Consider the following 23,405-nt stretch of genomic DNA (forward strand, 5'->3'; position numbering starts at 1 on the left):
CTGTTGCATAAACAGATCGCAGGCGCTGTTAGTACATCAAGTACGTGTATTCAGTTCTGGCGCAGGCGCACCCTCAACGACTTCCGACTGAAAGGTGAAACGCTTGTTCTTCACCGAACGCACATCATCTACCCGACAGCCTCCTCCCACTTCGCCCCGTTTCCACGGGCCGACCGGCCAAAAGAGCTGAAAGCATTTATTGATCGTTTTATTGTCCGGTGACGGAACAATGCCGATAGAAGTCGAAGGCTCAATAAGCGGACACCGGGTCGGAATGTGGGCGGGATACGGCGGCCAATCTGTCAGCTGGTCAATGGAAGTCCCAGTCATCACCAGCTGGGCCGGGGCTGGTAGACGCTGAGGCTTCTGCGACGCTTAACTGAGTAGAGGGCATGACTGAACACTTCTGGCAGGCGTATTGTTTGTTGCTACGTTCATTCTTGGATTCTTGATAGATGATTTTATGCTGAGTAAATGTACTAAAATAGTTTAGAGTCGAAATAGTAAAAAGGTGAGGATGTCAACATCTTCTCCAACTAAGGTTGCGTTAAAGCTCAGATAATGCAGAAATTAGTTGGTGACAAGCTTAAGATCCTTAGCAATCCTGTAGTACTAAAAAGCTCGCTACTTGTCCTAATGAAAAATTCGAGCATAGCTCACGAAGAAAGGACATAGTGAAGGAAACGGGATTTTCCGGACATCTACCATCGTTCAGTGAAACAAAAAATCAGTGACATTACGTTTCGATATCTGCATTCTGATCTCTTTTTTCAGGTAAATAACTAACCTAACACATAATTCACATATATGGATTGAACAAAGACGTAACCCTTACAAATATACATATGTTAATAAGAGTAGTTTTGTTTCAGCGAATGTCTTCCGAGGCCTGGAATAGATGTGAATCGGTTGCTCCTTCTGGTATGTCCAATATACTCACCAGAATCGTAGTTGTTTTAGGAAGAGCCGGTACATTTCGTCTTTGCTCTGTTTGTCCCAACGGTCTGCACAAGGATCCGATGAAATTCAGTAAGATTGATTCGGGATTTGAAGGTACGCAACCTGCAACCCTGACTCAAAAGTTCGACACCTAAGACGATGCGGCAACCGGCACTCCCACTAACGCTAATTACTACCTATTAGTTAACTTAATATACTAACAATTACTAGCCGTACTTAATTATTAAGATTGAGCCCGGCGTTTCCATATGGCCTCTCATGAATGTTTAATGACTCGCTCTATCATCGAGTCGGTCACCGACGGTATTGTCATTGCCCAATCAGTCCGCCAGATATATGGCACCGTGTGCTGTGCTGAGTCAGACTCGGCTAGCTGTGGGCGCGACACAGCTGTCCTTACCGGGACTGTCACCACGAGATGTCCCTGTGTCGTGTCCGTGCCCGACACGAGACGTAGGTGTGAGGCCTCACGTGTGCACCGACTTGACTGATCGACACTGTCACTGACAATAACATGAATTATTGCACCTCTAATGTTACAACGTGCCCACCTTACAAGGCAGATAATGTCCGGTAATTCGTGACTGGAAGTAACATATGGTAGCCGAGAGAGAAGTGATTAATCTGTCATTCGTTGCTCAATTTTTCACTTATGTACTATCCAAGTATCATCCTTCTCCTTTTTCATCTTTGCATTTCTTTTGTTATTCGGTAAGACCCAAAACTGACAGTCCTGCTCACTTATCTCCAACACTCATTGCGCCTATAGCCTACACTAGATAATTAGCACACACATAATTGGTCCTTCACTATGATTCGGAATTATTTATATTTAGTCCAAGCTTCAATTTTGCCAATGGCGCAGTGTAGCGGGTACGACGGTTATCGCAAGATAACCCAGAAGCAACGTCGAGCGTGGCTGCTGCTTGGATGACCGCTGAGCGATCCTGTCCTTATAAGCAGCCCGCCTGCCCGGCCATTAGCGGTGGTTCGGAAGTCACCTTTGAGCCGTTGGTCCCCAGGTTAAGTGTTATAGAGGGCTTCTTAGACCTAACTTCACCAGGTAAAGTTATCTTTACTTTACTTTTATTTCAAATTATCAAAATCTCTAATTTTAACGGTAATATTATGGAATATCAAAGATATAAAAGGAATTTCTAGCACACAACGGCGGAGTAGGTTTTTTGTAGGGGTTTCCTCCAATTGCAGCGTCTGGAATCTGATGCTGTCACAGACTTGACTCCTGAAATCTAGAATCATGTTCGTTTAAAGAGATCCACACATAAAGTACTCCGGCAAGAAAACTCGGTTGCTCCACCGTGCTTAGAGATCGTGTCTATCCTATCGTAGTGCACTCATTTGTACATCTGATGAGAAAATGAGAATTGCTCTTCATCTTTATTACACTTTATTTTGTGGACTCTTTGATGCCGAAACGAAATAAGGAGTTCATTTTGAGCTTTATCATTGCAGAATTTTCTTTATCCGTTCAGACGAACATTATTCTAGATTTTAGGAGTCAAGTCTGTAAAGGCGTGAGATCCCAGATGCTGCACTTAGAGAAAGGTGAATTGTTGCTTAACTTAACAATCACACTAATAATTGTATTACAAAAATAATAAATATGATAAAACATTACACATCTGGAATCTATTATTCAGTCAGTATATTTTTGACCCCTATCTGATATTAGTGTAATTAACTGTTTAAAAATGTTCAAAACAGATAGTCAGCAAGCAAACATTCGCCAAGTGTAAATATGCCTTGTTGACGATTGAGAGACTAAACAGGCATTCACCATCAATGGCAATATTTCCCAACTTGGAAATTATGCGATTTTGTTATCCCGCACTGAGGTAATATTGCAGTGTAGCCAACGTTATAATATTACCACAATGCGTGTTACTGCATTTTACCAATACTGTATTCATGTTGCATGAGGAGATTAAACATCTAAACCACTAAGCTTATGATTAAAATTAAATTATGTTTTGTTACAATTTATATACATAGTATATGGATTCACACAGAAACATTAGCACTATGTACATTGTTATAAATTTAACCTTCTTTGTTTGAAGGATTACAGTTATCAATTCACAAACTGTATTTGTATAGTTTTCTCTTATATTTAGTAGGTCTTTTAGCAACGCATCTAGGAATATAAATTAATGAATAGGTCTGAATTAAATCAAAGATGATTTAGTACAAATTAAATTTGTTGTCCTCTATTAAAAATAATATACCTTAGTCTATATTTGATTTAATAGTCGTGTGAAATTTAATGTTTTCGCTCAATAACAATAATAACTTAATATTGCATTAATCAATTCACGTGCTGTATCAGTATAGTTTACTCTCATATTTAGCAGGTCTTTTAGCAATGCTATGCATCTAGGAATATAAATTAATGAGTAGGTTTGAACTAAAATCAAAGATGATTTAGTACAAATTAAATTTGTTGTTGCCTATTAAAAATAATATACCTTAGTCTATATTTGTTTGTAATAGAGTGTTTGGTGCAAATATTACTAGATTATCAATTACTAAATTGACATACATTCTTGTGCTATATAGGGGCAGTCAACTATAGGCTAGTTATTTATTTTTTATTTCAATTTTAAGATACGGTTTTCAGTGTTGTTATGAGAATGTTTATTTTTGTCATAACGTTATATTTTTTATAATAAACAAGTGCATACCGACAAGATATGGACTTCCCACCACGCACAAGTCTCTGAGGTCCCATCCGGGGCCAATCTTTTTTCTTTTTTTTTTTTGAAATTTTCAAGATTAATTTTATTATGATTCGATTTAATAGTCAAGTGTAATTTAATGTTTTCTCTTCGTAAGGACCTTGTAGGCTGACTTGGATCTAGAATACAGAATAATCTGTACGAGCACTTGTGCCTGGCGGGAAACACGAGTGAACACTGCGAGAAAATATTCAACTGGAACTCCGCCTGCAGTGATGTAGGTTTCTAAATGTTAGCCCTTCATTTGGTATAAAATAAGAGTGGAATGTTAGTGAGCAAGGATGTTTGAGCAGCAAACAGTCGGCACAGCGGCCGAGTAAATACACCTGTATTGTTCACAGATCAGCGCCAGCACGTGTTACTCTACATCCTGCGGTCGCTGTTTGAATAATGAGCGAAAATTCTGTTCATATTTAAACAGCAGGAACCCCTGAGACAAAATAAACCGCGCGGGTACCGCGCTGGGCGCGCAGAGCAGAGCCCGGTATTTGTTTAACAGGCGGTAGTTTCTCCGACCTGGCGGTATTGCTCTGTACAACTCGTCCGGCTATTATCTCAGATCCTGTAACTGGATCTCACAAGGGGGATGTGTAAGTTACTTAAGCACGAAGAGTTTAAAAACAGAATTAATTCGTTAATAGTAAACTAGTCTGTTTACAATAAAATTACAGTTGGCCTTAAATAATTCAAAACGTTTTAATTCGAAATTTAGGATAATTTAACGTTCCTCCCGGTTCCTTGACATTCATATGCAATAATAAAAAATTGTAAAACAATAATATATTTACATTTACCGTTGAACTTAGACGATGTGACAATTTTAAATTCGGAATGTTTACACCCCCCCCCCCCCCGAAACAACTAGTCTGTATTAATCAAAACCTTGGTAAGTACGAAAATTTATTGGTCCCTAGAATTTTGAACTATTTAATTTGCACTGTACAAATACATGCTATGAGTACAGACAAGGGATATGTGTAAATTACTTAAAAACTAAGATGTTAAAACAGGATCCAATTCGATCACAGTAAACGAGTCTGTTTACAATTAATTACAGTTGGTCTTAAGTAATTCATAACATTTTTAATTCGAAATTTCGGATAAATTTTACTTCTCTCGTGACTCTTTAACGTTCGCAAACAATAATAATGAATTTTTCATAATTAAACAAAACATTAATTTATTTACAATTACTGTTGTACTTAGATAATATGTCAATTTTAAATTCGGAATGTTGCACGATCCCCCTGTCACTTTCTTACAGAACAGCAACAGTCTGTATTAATCAAAACATTGGTTAATATGAACTTTTATTGGTCACTTGAATTCCGAACTTTTCAATTTTCAATGTACAAATACATGGCAGGAGTACACAGACAAAGGAAGATGTGTAAATTAATTTAAAAAAGTAAGATATTTAAAACAGGATCCAATTCATTCACAGAAAATTAACCTAATTCCAATTACAGCTGACCTTAAATAATTCAAACTTTTATCATTGTAAATTTTGAATAATTTCATCTTTTCTCCCGATTCTTTAACAATTATATACAGTAATAATAAATTGTACATAGTAAACAAATAATTTATGTACAATTACTCTCGTTCTTGGATAATACGAACATTTTTAATTTCGAAATGTTAGACGATCCCACCGTTACTTGACATTCAAATACAACGACAATAGTCCATCTATATTATTACAAATTTCTAGTAGTTAAAATTGTTACTGGTCCCTTGAATTTTGAATTATTTAATCCCCACCGTATAGATAGATACATGATAGGAGTACGCGATATGTTTAACAGGCTTCACTGAGGTTGCAACGCAACATTTACTACCTATTGTATACATGCAGCCAGTTAGACATGAAAAAAATTAAATTTGTACACCCCCTCCCCTCCCGCATACAAATAGAAATTCTGCCAGCCTACTGATAGGCTTCAATGACGCTCAGCCAAATACCCTTGCACCATTACACAACTCCTTTTTGTGTATGTAGAAATGTTAAGTCTGCAGGTGAAATGTCTCTAGTGATGTATATTACCACATGATACATTAACATTTTTTTTTCATAAGAATAGTTAAATAATAAAAGTTTCCGTCAGCTAGGGAGCGTACTAGAACGGAAGGGTGCGTTGAAATAAAATATTATCACCGATTAGTAAAACACTTTCCACTGTATAATTTCTTTTTGTTTTGATCTACAAATAAAATGCACGTGTTGAAATCTCATACGGATTGTACTCAGTTTGTTTACAAATTTATTTAATCGTTTCCACCAGGGTTGCCCATAAGACCAATGTAAAATTATTAACTAACGCTCAACCATATCGTATGGAGTGATATGTTGCCATATTATCCAATTTAGTGTACATACAGATTGTTTCATGAAAGATTTCCACTTAAAGGTAAGTTCGCTCTCGATATATTGTATGGACAGACAGACAGACTGAAATTTTTCTAGTTCCTCGAGTAATAGGCTTCGCTAACGCTCAGCCAATAAACCAAATATCTTCTTGAAATGGTTTAACAATTTGATTAATGGCCACCGTAGTAAAGTAATTTTGAGAACTTCTGGTAAATAATCACTATATTTACCCCGTTAAATTCCACTGTTGTCATACCAAATTAATATTCATATATTTGAATAACGTATATTACGGGTGGTTGTTTCTTGGATCTCTTTCTCAAAACAATTTTACTTTTTCATGTGTTTTAGGTAGATTTAATATACAAAATAAGCCTATTGCTACTGTTGTCATGGTAGCACTTATCAAAAATGTCTGAACAACTTCAAAGAACACGACCCCCGAACCCAAAATACCACCCCCCGTTGAAAAGTTTACATATTATATGCTACATAACACATCTTTTGGAAACAATAATTTTCCAAAAAAAATGCTGAAACTCAGTACAAACATTGTTGTTATAAATATCTTGCCTAAGCTATTTGGCTAATTCGTTTTCGTTTCAAAATGGCGGCCATTCAAGTGGTAGCAAAATTCATGTATTTATAAACCTAGTAGTGTTCTGGAATGCTAACAAAATTTGTTACATATTTTTTTCTTTTCAACACATTTCAAGATATTGAGTACAAGTAAATCCAACAAGAATAAATTAATAACACTTCAGTTGTCACACAATCTACCAACTTTTTCCGGCTGAGCCGGGAGGACTTTAAAACCGCAAACGTCCCTGCAGTGTGGCACCACTTGACGGTAATGAGGGGGTAAATAATTACTGTGGCTAGCGCAATACAGTTCAGGCCTGGGCACGGCGGGGGTGCCGCGGCGCTAGTGACGTCACTGACGCGATGGCACCGAGCGTAATTAAATTAAAGTTAGAAAGGAGGAGGGCGCCACGGGCGGCTACTGTGTGGTGTGTGTGCACAGTCGGGACAACGTCATCACACGTGCACTGGGCGCAAGAGCGTGTGTGTGCCCATATGTCCAGCAGTATATCACAACACCAGCAGGGATCCTACAGTTGTGTCTTAGAGCTAACCTATAAATTATAATGAATTGAGTAGGGAATAAATACTACTAAATGTAAATAATACAATACTTTTCAAACTTACTTATTTTTTGTTCGAGGCCTTTCGAAACCAAAGGTTTCATCATCAGGCGACTCCACAAATAAATATTTACATTATTTTTATTACAATCAAAATACCATATGGTGTAAATATGCAAATACAAAAATGTTGACAATATTTCAGCCAGTATGAAAAATTAGATATAACTAAAGTGTAATTTGTGAATAAATTGAGAAGAAAAAACTGGAATTTAGTAGAGAATGTTATTATTATAACTGCTTGATCCAGCAATTGGTAAAAAATCACTCTCTCTTTCATTGTAAGAATTATAAAATACCCTTTTAAAGGGCCAAAATATTCTGGCGCCTTTATGAATTTTTACATTAATAGTATTTTTATATCCGAGTTAAATTCTAAAAAATCTTCCAAAAAGACTTTATTTGATCTGTATGAAATAATAAATACACGTAGAAAATAAATCTTCTTTAGGGTTGCATACTTTTAGATTTTAAATTGCCCTATTTCACAAAACCACTCACTATTTCTAGTAAATCTACTCGTATATGCTTTGCAACGACGTCAATGAATGTTACATTTTCTGAAGACCATTATCTACATTTGTTAACTTCAATTAATACCGTAAACATATCTACATTGAAAACCGAAATACCGACGAATTGTGAGCCTTAGTTTTGAAAACTGGATTATGTGCCATTTTCAGAGTATCTGATGTCATAATGTAAGGATATTTAATCTTACAGAAATATGTTTACAGAACGATAACAAAATTAAGTTTAAGATACTTTTTTTAGGTTAGCACACTTAAAACCAACCGTAAGTCAGCTAAATATGATGATATAACTCATCACACCCTTAAAGTAATGAGGTATCCGATAGTGAAACAACTAAGTATTGAGCTGGAAAAATATGATTTGAGACTAATATTGTCGTTTCCATATCTGTAACCCTTTCGATACTCGCTATTTTTCTACTTCACCAAAACTGGAATAGCTGACAATAGCTTTCTTTCTTGCAAAAATTTCTTTATAGATTTCAAGAAGCATGCTATTGAACACACTCCTACACTATTAGAAACTTACAGAAATTTTTGAAATAGAAACCAAAAGATACATTATTATTGCAAAGTAACAATACTGTTACAATATATGAGGAGCAGCCAACTGCCTGTAGATTGATTAATTATTACATAATAGCAGTGGTAGGTTATAGTTTTTCATTTTTATTGCAACTTACCTAGCTATTTCTTTATGATCATAGGTTATTTATAGACAATCCGACCACTCGCCATTACAAAAGAATTTTGATAACAAAGGTAAATTCTAAGCGAAATCTAGCCAATATATTTTCAATGTCAACGAATCTCGTAGATTCAATCGACAACGCAAAAAGCACTAATATCGCGAGTCTGTGCGCTGTTTAATTGAACGTGAAAGCACTGCACAACCGATCTTCATGCCAAGTCACATTTCAATTTCAGTACGGCTGACAATGATGAGTACCCTTGCCCCTATACAGGGCTAATGTGACATGGATGGATAGAGGAGAATGAAGAAGAGCACGGACTCCACCGCCTTCTACGGCATGGCCGGGCAATCGCGTGGGAAGCTCATCAAATTGTCTTCCGATCGGTCTCCGACTTTTTTTACCTAGCTATACCTGCAATACTACCTATTAGCCTGAAGGATTGCATCGGTGAATAACCCGTACGTTGGTGAGAACTGAAGTGGAAAACGTCTGTTTCAGGATAATGTATAGTTAAGACCAAGTTGTTGCTATTTTAACATAGATTTTGTATACAAATATTAGGAGAGGATCACTGGGTTGAATAATAAAATTCGATCTTATCTAAATTCTGAAACAGCGGACTTTTGTTAAACCAAAAAATTGCATCCAGCAAAGGTTTGTATCGGCGAGTAACCAGCGGATTGGTGAAGTGGAAAACGTCTGTTACAGGAAAATGTTTAGTTAAAACTAAAGTACTGCTATGGTAACATAGATTTTGTACAAAAAAGATAAATCAAGTTTAGGAGAGGATCACTGGGTTGAATAATCAAATTTCATCTTATCTAAATTCTGAAACAGCGGACTTTTGTTAAACCAAAAAAATTGCATCCAGCAAAAGGATTGTATCGGCGAGTAACCAGCGGATTGGTGAAGTGGAAAACGTCTGTTACAGGAAAATGTTTAGTTAAAACTAAAGTATTGCTATGGTAACATAGATTTTGCATAAACACAATCAACCAAAATTAGGGAAAGGATCACTGGGTTGAATAATCAAATTTCATCTTATCTAAATTCTGAAACAGCGGACTTTTGTTAAACCAAAAAATTGCATCCAGAAAAGGATTGTATCGGCGAGTAACCAGCGGATTGGTGACACCTGAAGTGGAAAACGTCTGTTTCAGGATAACGTTTAGTTAAGACCAAGTTGTTGCTATGGTATCACGGATTTTTCATAAAAAAAATAAATCAAAATTAGGAAAAGGATAACTGAGTTGAATAATTTCTTCTTACTTAAATTCTGAAACAGCGGAATTTTGTTAAAACCGCATCCAGTAAAGGATTGTATCGACGAGTAACCAGTATATTGGTGGACCTGAAGTGGAAAACGTCTGTTTCAGGAAAATTTTTAATTAAGACTAAAGTATTGTTATGGTGACATGGATTTAGCATAAAAATAAAGAATCAAAATTAGGGGATTGATCACTGCGTTGAATAATCAAATTCCGTCTTAATTGAATTCTGAAACAGCGGGCTTTACTGATCCCTACTACTGCATCCGTCCATTCAAGAATTTCAGTCTCAAGACTAATGCTTCTAAATACAATTTTTAAGGTCTTAAGGTTTTGGTAGAAGATGTACGGAGTGTACTGTTTGAAATTCGCCAGAAAGTACCTTGATTCCGGGGGATGACTTGGCCACGTCGATCGCGTTTACTCACAAGTCATGTTTTGAGGTCCATGGCCACATACTTTCCTGTCCAGGTTGTGATGGCGGCGTAATATGGAGAGCTTGTACAAGCCATCATTATTCATGGGAGCATTTCACTTTGCATTTCAATCACTTCAAAAAAAGCTATTCGCGTAATTGCACACTTAAAACTCGAGTCACCTAAAGCCTTGCTAAACCATTATTTATTAATCATTATTAATTTTTGCATTACAGTCCACTAATTAATAATAATCAATCACGTAGATGCTTTCCATCGTTTGTTGACAATGAGTAATATTTGTTATATAGATATATCGCTTCTAAATTTGCATTATGCTGTGTGTAATGAATTTGTTTCCGTGGATAAATGGAACAAAATAGAAAAAATTGCATTATTCTATAAGTCACATTAGATCTGGTGCACTTATGTCTTTGCAGATTAACTTATCTGCATAAGCAAATAAATCGATATTTGCGTTATACACATTGGCACAATTTGTACTCATTCGATATACGTTATCGATTCATAATTTATATCGATTTAAGCAAAAGAAATATTGGTCACGTAAAATCTTTATAGGCAATCTGGTACTTTTAATTTCTTTATCGATACGAGTATCGATTTCTTATATAAACCGACTTGTAATGCACAGTTCGGAAGGCGTTACTCTCGGAGTAATTATTACTCGCAATCAAAAGACCGACGATCGATAGTCACCCCGGGACTCGACTTTCAGTTCAATCACATTAGATCGATTCCCGTCGCGAATGTAACAGTCGAAAGAAACTCCACTCTCTGTGTGGTCCGAATCGAAAGAATCCATTTAGGGTCGAATTAGAATCTCGACAAAATTTACGGATCGGAAAAAATGTTATTTCCCGCGTTACCGGGCAAACGCGACCTTTTCCATTTACAATTAAAACCGGCCAAATTGAAACAATCAACAGCGAATTTCAAAGGGCGGCACAAACGAGGTCACCACCCGCATTAAATGGTGTAATAGAATTGTTAGCCGCGGAACTAGAGAATTATACATGGACGTGCGCTCGGGGCAAACAAAATGGCGGACAAGCTGAGTGCCCGGGGCGGACTACAATTAAACAGCGAGCATATAACCCAGCTGATTTATATAGGCCGAGCTGTGCTCGAGGCGAGCCGCCGGGGGTGAGCTTTTAATTACCTGCCCTGGGCTGTGCCCGTGTCATTAGCGACTGTGCTGCCATCTATTTTGTTTCACCGGAATTATCGCCGATACTGTGTATTTTGTGTTCCGGACACTCTCTGTATTTCCAGAGGTACAAACAAAAATGTTTGCTTTAAAAATATCTAGTTACTTTGTACCCGACTTGTTATTCTACTGGATGGACAAAGCGGAGCGCCCCGGGGAGCCTCGGATACAAGATACAATTTTAGGACCGAGTTTTCCAATTTGTCGTATTTTATGATTAAATGTGAATCGCCATTTCTGCGTAAGACCGAGCTGTGTTTGTCTTGAAAACAGAAAAAGTGCGCAGAGTCAGTTGACGAAATTACGATATTATACACAGTGAATTATTATTTTTGGCAGATGAATCAATACTGATTGGACACGATTGTATTAGACCAACATTTACGTAGTCCCATACCTAATACAAATCAAGAACGATTATTTTCGTCACTTTTTTTCCGACATTAAATTTACAAATACCAGACATTTTCCAGTTAAGTTATAATAATTGATAACGTGTTTTGTTACGGAATTGTTTATTTATAACAGTTAACTTAATTCCTTGCAGTTTTAGAACCAGAGTTTTTGCAAAACTAGTTTAGATGATATTAAACTTACTGAAAATAGTAGTTTGTTTGAAGTTTGTCTTTGACGGTGGAAGGATTGTGAAGGAAACAGGATTTTTCCAGACATTTGCCATCGTTCTTCAAAATTCTTATTTTTGTATCACTGGACGATGGCAAATGTCCGGAAAAATCCTGTTTCCTTCAAAATAGTACATTTACAGTGATTAACATTAAGATGAATGCATCCGGTGTTCGAAGGCAGCAAAAACTAAATACGAGTTGGCATGTGAAACGAGTAGGTGTTTTCAATAGAGTTTAATTATACTTTCGCAAATATATTCGGTACTTTGTTATTATACGGAGACCACGCTGTCCATATCTATTACTTTTTGTTACTCAATATAAGTAGGTACCTATGTATTATGGATTGAAAACGTTAAAGTTAACCTTTACGAGCTCTCAAAGCTTGAATTTAGGTAATATCTTGAGGGAATATTAAATTCTTTTTGCGCCAGAAATGTGGGGTGGAGCCCGTCACAGATGCCCGCACTGGTGGCTAGGGGCATTTCCGATTGGCGATTCTCCGACGTCAGATCACGTTGGACGATCTGGCACGTGATCTGAGGTCAGGGAAGTAGCGATCGGAAATGCCCCTGGATTTGGCAGCACCCCGCTTTCTGGCGAACAAAATACCTCGTGATAGCACCCAAATTCAATCTCAGATCACGCGAGTGCTCTTGACATTATCTTTAAATTTGCTACTACTACGAACATATTTATGTTAATCCAATCTAAGCTTAATTAGTAATACACAGGGGAAAATTGGCCACAGTACTACATTTTTAAACCACGTAAGAAAACAATTTTTTTTATTCAACTTTGAAATTGGAGAGCTCGAAAGTAAGAACGTTTACAAGAAGTCGAATTAGGTAGATAATTTATAGCGCAACATGACAAAATTAAATCGAAATACATTCAATTCCACCCAATTAAGAATATTCATTTTCGTAAGGATTAACTCATTTTGACTTTTCTAACATTAGCAAAACAATCTATTGTTCATTTAGTCATATTGGAGTAAACAGTAGTGAAAACAACATGACTCAAACATACTAGATTTTTAGTATTTAATTTTTTAATGGGATGATGGTACTAAAAATTGTAAGATTTTGAGGTGAATATTGTTATAAACTTCACCGAATGAAAGAGTTGGAAAAATAACAAAACTAATTGTAACAATATTATAATGAATATAAATAATAATACATTGACTACAATAACAGTAAAAAAAAAAAAAAAAAAAAAAAAAAACACGTCAAATGTATTAGAGGAACATCAAGTAATACAATGGGTTAGTTAGTAATGAATCAGAATTGTGATGCTAGTAATACTCGTATCTGTAATTGCACCTCAAGACAACATTTAGGTTAAAGTTAAGACGTAAAAAAATCAATTTCACATAATCTGGATGTGACATAATACCAGCGTCACAAGAATGCAATCTGTGGTTGTCACATCCACACCGGGGTCGAATTTACAATGTGATATTTAACTCGCGTGGATATAAAAAACAGGTTTACACACCACTCAATCTACCAAAAACCGATTTAATAAACTAATAAATTTTCGTGCTGTTTACAAGCCCGGGCAAAATTGGACACGTGATCATTAGCATCATTGTTGGCATCAGCTGATTGGGAGATTTAGCGGTAATCAGCTGATTTGGAGCCCCCTCCACCACTATAATTGGACCCTGCCATCAACACCCGCCCACCGGACCCATTACTTATCGAACCGACTTCCGTAAATCATGTAAGTCGTCAGCTCGCAACTGAACCACGGTCTGCCGATCTTGGTGAAATTTTAGCAATGCGAGTCATTTAGCCACGTCGAAAATGTTATAATATCTAAGAGATAATATAGGTTGTGTGTATATATATACACACACAACCTATTATCTCTTTAATTTTACATGCTGAACATAAAATCTACTTATGCTCTATTTTGAACTATTTGTGTACCTTGCATGTAGAACTTTGTTTGCTTATAATTTTTAAAAAAATTTCTACATGTCAACGATTAATAGTTTTCTAAAATAAGCCATGACCATCATATCAGAATCTCCCGTAGCACCACATAAACACAAAATTACACATTTTGAATTTGTTGTCAATAAGATGTCACAATGTTTTCATTATAGTATCGTTCACGCCTTGCGCTTTGTGAACAAATCTCAAGTTACGTCGAAGGCTACGTTTTCTTAAAGAGGCTAACACAGATTTCCAAGACTGCAGACAGATATGGACGTACGGTTCCACGTCTCTGTGCGGCAATCGTTGTCGATATTCAGGCGAGATACATTGTTATGTGCCGCCGTGGGGCAGTTGGACGGTCCATTCCCACGTGGTGGGAGCACCCCTAATGGTATTCAGATGATTAGCCGAAGAGGAGTGACCGCCCTCAGGAGAGGATCTCCGCGGGCTCCAGGACAACGTGGGAAGGCCGGGGCTCCGCCCCGCTGGATTGTGGTGGGAACTGTCAAACTTTGGTCCTCCGGGCCGGATCCGGACGACATAAAGTCGGAGTCAGATAAAAGGTGAAATGTTTCTACAAATCTGATAACACATTATTAATCAACACTTTTTTGATTAATTTGAGAGCTAACACGATACCATGACTAAAGCGTACAGCTTGCCGTGACGTAACAACAATTAAACAGCGCCAAAAGGACGCACGATGAGACACTGCACCGCCATATGACGTCACCAGTGCACTGCTCACAAACGCGCCGCCAACGACACTGTGTTTGATGGCTACTGCACACAACACGCGACACACAACATTATACATAATCCACGAACACAACACACTTTGTTGGCGCCGATACGCCCTTAGGCGCCGCCGCGCCGAGCACAATTATGTAACTGAACATTTTCCCTCAAATGAGTGACGCACAAATGTACCCCCAGGGGGCGGCTGCTGGCTTCGCCGAGCCAATCTGGCTGCTTTTTAACTCGTGGAAAGTAGCGTCATATTTACATGTTACTTTATAAATATGTTTCATTAACAGTCTCCACCCATATCACTGTGCTTTTATGTGTTCTATATCGCAATAAACAATTCTGCATCCAACACAATACTGAAAATTGTTGTAACTTTTTTTATTGAATTTTAAATTACTTTTATTATATAATGCTACTTTTTTAGTAAATCACTCCCTTCATTAGTGGTGTTATTAGTTGATGACATGAACTTTAGAGTAGATATTATTTTAATTCATGCAATATAAGTCAAGAATTCGTGATTTTTAATATGTTTAAACCTTTTGAAATATTAACGGTTGTATCCAATCATTTAATTGTATTGCCATAAAATTATTTACACCTTCTTACAAGTGAGTTTTGGTAATGTTTAAGATTATTTCTGAGCATTCGGTAGTCTACTCGATTGATTAATTAAGACATTGCAAAGTTTTCTATAATCGTCAATACTCCTACAGTGTTCTACATAAGCTAATCAATATCTGAAGAGATTAGTATTGTATTATTAAGCGAACTAAAATCGTGCGATCATGCGACAGAGATTAAAATATCTATAAAGTTTCTTAGTTCATGTTTAGGGCAAAATAAAAAGTCAATTAATTTAGGTGTCCCTCGTGTTCTTTCCAACGAAATACATCGAAGGAACACTAATTAAACAAAATACAATAATATGTATTCAATTACTATTACCAATAAATCACTACTAACTACATTTTATTACAGATTAAAATAATATGTTTAGCAGCTCTGGAAAATGTTCACTAATTATAGCTTAATAAATAGACAAATACAGTAAAAACGATATCAGTGCAAAAATAAAATCATACAGCAGTAAAAACTGTATTATGGTAAATTTTAACCGAATTTTATATTAAACATTTTACCTTTTTGAAGTAGTTTCTGCAGTAGGAGTAGCTTTTACACAGGACTGTATTATTTACCTGTAACACAAAAATGGCTATAAGTAAAGATTATCATATGAATCTAAATGAAAATGTTTGTGAAGTAAATAGAATTACGGCTCATATTTTTCAAAGTTAACACTATAGTGATGTACTGCCAGCTTTCGATGGAAATCTACGGATAAGAGGTTGGTTAATATTCAACTATCGATGCGATGATTCGGTTAGTTTCTGGTACAAAAATGGTCATTCGAGTGAACGGTTCAATGACGGATGGATCACGATCTGCAAATCACAGACAGACGTTATTTTTAGCAGAGATCTCAGTCACTAAAACCTATACAAATATTTGTTAACCAAATACTTTTAATATTTATTTAGACAGGCCAAGTTGCTCAAATTGAAGCAAAATATTTCTTCATGAAGACGTTTATGAAAGACTTACTACCGAAACGTAAAATTGTCAAGTTCTGACCAACTATTTGAGAGTAATCGGAACTTTTGTTATTTAATAGAGTTCACTAGATCAAACATCAGGATTTCTTTCGATCACTAGCCTCTGAAATGAAAAAATGCAACGGCAAAATGCGTCTTTTACTTGTTGCTGCGGGAAGCAGGACATGAGGTAATCTAACTTGGACATTGCATATTCATAATTGGCTGAAAGTTAGCGAAACCTATCACTTGATGGGCTGGGGAAATTTCATTTCTGTCAGTCTGTATGTCTATCCGCACGATATCTCGAAAACCAACTGACTTATAGACTTGAAATTGTGTCTGAAACTTCATTTCAATATGAGAAACGCTGAGTTCAATGATGGCACATGTCGCTGTCAATGGGAACTGGCTGAGTTCCAGATGCCTGTAATGGTTTGCGTTCACATGAAAAAGAATTACTGAAAGACCATTTCCATTAGCTTCTTTTCACGGCCACTGTATCCAGATGTACGCAATTTTACGATGAAGATCTGTGGAATTAGGTAAATTCCGGTTAGCAAGTCCGAATTAAAGTTCGTTCAAGCTCTTTCTATTTTATCTTCAACTAAACTTACACAATATCAAATTTGAGGCCTCTCAGATCGTCTAAATGGCAAACAGTTAACTAGAACGACAGTACTCGTCCATCGCTTTGCCCTCCGCTCACAATTTTCATCCACAGTGATGGAGCTATGGGTTTATATCCGCAAATATGCAAATTACAGCTGAACAAGCATGTGCTCATCATGATAATCATACAACATTCCATCATGTTTCCTCAAACCTCATTTTAACCCAAACTCGTAAACATCTTAATCTGAGACCTCTACAATGGCACAAGTGCCAGTTGACATGAACGATGGAAAGTGTTCGTCCATTATCATTCCTTACCCTCTACACAACGCCTTCATCCAACGGACATTACGATGATTGCCGCACTCACTTTAGTCTTGGTCACTAGGGCCGGTGATGGCATTGTAATAGCATTTCATCAAAGTAATTTGGTCAGATGACTCCTCTCCAAAAAATGGACCGTATTTTTACCGAGTGCCCTAAATCGAATGTTGAGTTGACTTTTTGTACAAAACAGCCTTTATCTGTTTACTCACAAAAACAACTATTTTCTAAATTAAGCAGTGTAAAGACCTTATTTTATCAATATCCTGTAGTATAATAATATTCTTACCTAAATTAAATTTTAGTTCAAATTGTATATAATAATGTTTCAATAATGTGGAGTACTAAACAAAAATCCTATTGGTTAAAAATAAAATATAACATCGCTATAGTTATACGTTACAAAATGTAAAACAGTACGTTTCGAGGATTGAAATCTAGCCTCTTCTCTAGGTGTAAAGTATCCTAAGACATTAAAAAACTACATATGTGACAATAGACTGCCACTCAAAGTTTAAATGGTTATAAAGTGATGCCTGCCGAACTGTGTGAAATCTAGACTGGAGAGAATGAACCTAAGTGATGTCACTGCACAGTAGCTAAGAGCACAAACACACAACACTAGAACTAGCAAAGGTGAAGCATTGCTTCTAAATAACTAACCAACTACCCTACAGAACGAAACGGTCAAACCCAACTAATCCAAAGAAGTAATTTCGGAAAAATCATACTATTGTGTCCAGTTTCTTTACAAATTTGAATGTTCTACATCTTTCTCATTGTCATTAAGGTTCATATAATACCAATGTAAAATTATTTTAAATAAAATTGTTACCATTTATTTAGACCTTCGATTCCACAATCAGTAGAGTTCTTCCTTGCGTCAAGAACAACCTATGTACCATATTTTAAGATTAGGACCTTTCAATCAAGAGCACTGAAGAACAGATACAAGGACGTAGCCAGCGAGGGGATCCAAGGGGACCGGAACCCCCCAAATTTTCAATTACTTTTTTAGTAAACGATTATTATGATTTAAATAATTCAATACTACTGACATGTTCTGCTGAAAGATCGTTCTCAACAAAGAAACGGGTCAAGAACTTTTAAAGGAACAAAATGGGTCCTTACACGCTGTCCACTAAGACAGTAAACAGAGGCAGATTCGGTCTGAGATGTTGTGGGCGTGACACTGGCAGATGGATGGATGTGAGATTGTATGTGTATAACAGTTAGGAATTATTAGCAATAAATAGTTACAATAACTTCTTTAGTTTTTATTTGTATATTAAAAGTATTATTTTACTTTATATGTTTAAAGACTTACAGAAGTAGTTAATTTATTAAATTTTCATTTTTACGGGTTAAAATATATTAATTTCTCCACATGCTTTAAATAAGATTAATTATTTAACTTTAATTGTAAAGGTAATATTCAATTATTTTTTTACATTTTACGTTTCCGCAGGTTAAGTGTCAGAAAGGGCCATGCGGCCCTAACTTTGCCTGTATAAATAAAGAATTTTTCATTTTCACTACGTTATCTGGACCTCCCCCCCAAACTTTTTCCTGGTTACGTTATTAAACATATCACGATTTAAGAAGTCGTTGATCAAAATCATATTTTAATAAAGAAATTATGTTTGATTTTGTCTAATTTCCATTTGCAGATATCCCGCCCATTTACAAAGGCAGAGGAAACATAAAGGGCGGGAAGGATTTGTTTATGATATTACCACTAAAATAAATGTAACGTAGAATTCCACGAAATCCATTCTCTCCTGACAACGTAACCAAACCATATTATAACTCTGACATTCTTTTGTTCGGCATCGACTCGGCGGAGACTCGCCTTATAAAACATCCGCAGAGACAAGCAGAGACAAAGCATGTATGTGAATGCGACTTGTCAAATATTATCAAAAGGAGGTGAAATTAGATTTTATAAAAATCAACGCGTCTTGCCTCGTTGGTCGTTAATAAACCTCTGTGCTCGGTATATGGTATAAAGGAAGAATAATTAAAGCCACGGAGATACAGTGTGTCAGGCACTTGTCGAGACACCGCCGCGAGCACAGCCCCCGGCCGACAATCCCTCCTAATAAAATACTCTATGTTTCTCTAATGATACATGCACTCGTGGTTCGATTAGTGGAATTATGGGCTCCAGTAATCGCAATAATATTCGGAACCTTGGAGCCCGGCCTGGCAGGTGCTCCTCGAGCCCCGAGCCCTTCCAACAATCAATTTAAAGCACTAATAAGAGGGCAGATTTTAAATTATTCTAATACAGAATATATTGCACAGGACATTCTAAAAGGTTCGTTAATTACAGGAACTTCGCCACTTTAAAAATAAAAACCAAATTAAATTTGAGTAGCTTCCGGCAAGCTCGTTTTTCATACATTGCTAGTGGACGTTTTAGTTTTATTTTCCAACTCTTTGTGATGAATTACAATTTTATGCACTCATTAGCTACTACAAGCATCAATACTAAGGCAAATTTTAAATTTTGAAATTGATTTTACAACAAGCATGCTTTTGAGACAAGGGTCTATGATAATCGATCGGGATGTTTTAATTATTACTAATTAAGGAACTTCAGTATTCTCTTAAAAAGTATCATTGATTAAAAGCAACGAGAAATAAATACCGTATCATGAGTGACAATTGGATGAGAATTAAATTATCGACGAATTGTAGACTAAAATTGTTGTGTAACAAATTACATTATTGGCTGCTGATACCAAACGGCTTAGTCGATTTCAATTGTTTTACCTAAATACGGCATTTTTATGAGCTTCAATCTGAGGTGTCACAAGGTATTAGTTGCCATTTCAAAATTGGGTACGGAGGGGCATAGGGGTGAACACCCCCATTTTAAAAATATTCTCCTCCAATTAGTACTATACACTCCCGTTTACAGAATTTTGACACTTGGGCTTTAAGTCTTTTAATACGAGTTTGAAGTTTTCAAATGAACTAATAGAATAAATGTAAATAAATTAATACTGATGTGAAACAAATTCTTCATCTTCACGATAATACTCAAACGTCCACTTCAGGTGTAGAAAAAAATTTGTTTCCTTTTTAAATACAACTTCAAACGACAACAAAATCATGTATGAAATACAATGTTATTACTGTAATGTACCTTCACTTTAAACTCAATTATAATGTACCTTCACTTTAAACTCAATTGCAATGTACCCTCATTTTAAACTAAATTGTAATGTACCTTCATTTTAAACTCAATTGCGATGTACCTTCACTTTAAACTCAATTGTAATTTACCTTCATTTTAAACTCAATTGTAATGTACCTTCACTTTAAACTCAATTGTAATGTACCTTCACTTTAAACTCAATTGTAATTTACCTTCATTTTAAACTCAATTGTAATGTACCTTCATTTCCAAAATGAAGTAAACTAGTAGCGACAGTTCGAGAGAGTGTCCATGTCGCTCTAGGCCGCTGACGGTTGCTGGCCCGCCGCCCGCAGTGCTGTAGCGGCCCCTGGTACAGGCCCGGGGACTGATCAAGCTTTCACACCAAAGGTCAAATGTTGACCCGACCTTTCGGCGCCCGCCCGCCCGGCCCCGGCCCGACTCCGGCTCAGTTTCTCCCGCACACTTCCGGCTGACCGGTGTCATCCTCCGTCCGGCCGGTCCGGCCGCTTCCACTTCTCGTCACCACCTGTCACACTACCGCTCTAGACCAGTTTTCTCTTTGTTTAAATCCGTCTTGTTGGCTCTTCTGCGTTGCCAACTGAAAAGTCCCTTGAGCTATGGATGCGAATATGTGTAAGGTAAAATCTTCATCGATAAAGATTACGTACATGAAATACGAGGCTCTGAATGTGTAAATGCTTTTTCCTCCACAGACGTTTGATACAGTTAGCTGGATTTGGTCGATAAGGGATTATCTATAAAAGATTTTATGAAAAATCGATACTCCACAGAAGTCGTTTACTCAGAAGTTGTTAAGTTGTTAAGTTGTTGGTTTTATAATTGCCAACTGAAAAGTTCCTAGAGTTAGGGATACAAATATGTGTAAGAGACGGTAAAACCTTCATCGATAAAGATTACGTACAAGGCTCTGAACGTGTGAATGCGTTTTCTGCCCACAGACGTTTGATACAGTTAGCTGGATTTGTCGATAATCTATAGAAGATTTCAATGAGTAACTTCTTTTACTCCACAGAAATCATTTACTCAGAAGTTTCTAAGTTCGTGGGACTAAAAACTAAAATTTTCACTTACCTAAGGACACACAGTCATCTAGTGCCAGTTGGGTAATTAGGATGTCTGAGTTACAAAGATACAGTCATATGATTGATGCTTACTCCAGTCACATTGGGCTTTCAGACGCAACCTCGAGGACGGATTTTTAAAATTTTGCTTAACCTTGTGCTTTGAAGTTTCTTTACACCTGATGAAGAGGATAGATTCAATTCTCGAAACGTTGTGTATTTTGTAACATATAACAATGGCAAATGTCCGAAATTCTATTATCCCTTGAAAAACATCGTAAACGTATATGAATTGTTGAAATATATGTAACTTCATGTATTTATTTCAAACCTAAAATCTACCGGTTCAGCAAAACGACGTCTGAAGTCACGAGTCCCCATAATCGACTGTTACTGAAGACTTTTATTTTGCTATTTGCTGCATATGAACTAATGAGTTTAGAGATCAAGGGGGATTAGAGGAAACCTTATAAGCAAGTCTTTATTTATATTTTATTTATAGGAGTAGGAACAGCCACCGGGGATGAAATTCAAATCCCCAAATAGAAAACAATAGCGTTTTACGTTATCACAAGCAGATGGAGGATACAATTAAAGGTGGAGTTGGTGTGCATCACCCAGCTAATAGACTGTCCCCTCATCATTAAACGCGTTTTCTAAAGGAATTACCCACCAGTATTTCAGGATTTCATTTCTCATGCCATGACCTATTCAAAATTCTAACTGTAATTGCTTTCAATATCACGATAAATTCCCAAGCACAAGAAACCGCGGTTGTCAAAAGTTCTTTTGCCACTTGTAGTGAACAATCTCAATGTTTTAATTTCGAGCTTAATGGGTATTTCCACTCAGCCAAGACGATGAAAACCCATAGAGAACACTACGGGTGATATCTGGGGTATTGAGTATTGGGAAGGAGTATTTTTGTTCGAGTAGTACAATCAACCGAGGAAACCTCTTATTGCGCTTAGTCCTAAAAATACCTTTACATTTGATTCTGGATATTTAGGATAGGTGAGGTTGGGTGAAGGGGCCACCTTCTGTCCAGATCCCATGGAAAGGATAGCGGACTCATGTCACCTTGGAAGAAGGAGAGCCTGGATCTGATTTCTACTCAAAGTGGGTAGGAAATGAGCGTCACGTTACCATTGCACCCAGTGTTTATCAACTGCACATCACAAATCTTAGCGGAATCTCACAGGGGATATAGCTGTGATTAGTGATGTTGCGCTTAAGGAGGCCATGGGACCGGGGTGTCCCCGTCTGGAGTCGTGCCGGTGTCAGTCCGTACCGCCCGTAATGATGGCAGGCCCGTGAGACCAGAGTTCCCTGACGCACGGGCACGTCACGGTACGCTGCGATGGGATGAGAGGGAAGTGAACGTCTCCTCTCAGATCGTATCGCTTCACCGAGACGCTCTGGACCGACTAATTACGGCGGACACATATAGATCACTCAGGGCCGTCAACAAACATATCGGGGGTTTCCCTATCGACAGAATGTAACCTATCGCAAGGATACTCAGTCAGTCTCTTGAGTCCTGTAAAACCAACTCAGCAGCGTTGAACGCAAGAAACGTTATGGTATCCATCCCTCTGAAAGATCTTTGTCGATTACTTCCAAATTACAATTTCTTGACAAACAATTCAGACATTTAACCGCTTCTTCCACAATTTTTAAAATTTGGGATTGGGATACTGTAAGATGGTTAGGCCTATAACATGGCTCACACTATACATTCATTCATCAAAACGTTTATGTCCAAAATTTGCATTGTCAAAAATATGTTCCGACACTAGCTAGTTATTTTATTTTCTTACAAAGTGGTAATATTATTATTCATTGTTCAATCAATAA

General features: G+C 36.9%; 1 protein-coding gene across 1 annotated transcript in view; it reads right to left on the reverse strand.

The window, feature by feature from the left end:
- LOC124357395 (BTB/POZ domain-containing protein kctd15) overlaps positions 1 to 15,957 on the reverse strand; it is an 81,437-nt gene extending 65,480 nt beyond the window's left edge. Inside the window, exon 1 of the mRNA XM_046809156.1 lies at positions 15,906 to 15,957. The gene's annotated coding sequence lies outside the window, so the exon portion shown is untranslated. The remainder of the gene's footprint in view (positions 1 to 15,905) is intronic.
- Between the last annotated feature and the right edge of the window lie 7,448 nt (positions 15,958 to 23,405).

Source organism: Homalodisca vitripennis, chromosome 1, assembly GCF_021130785.1.
Source record: "Homalodisca vitripennis isolate AUS2020 chromosome 1, UT_GWSS_2.1, whole genome shotgun sequence".
Lineage (NCBI taxonomy): Eukaryota > Metazoa > Arthropoda > Insecta > Hemiptera > Cicadellidae > Homalodisca > Homalodisca vitripennis.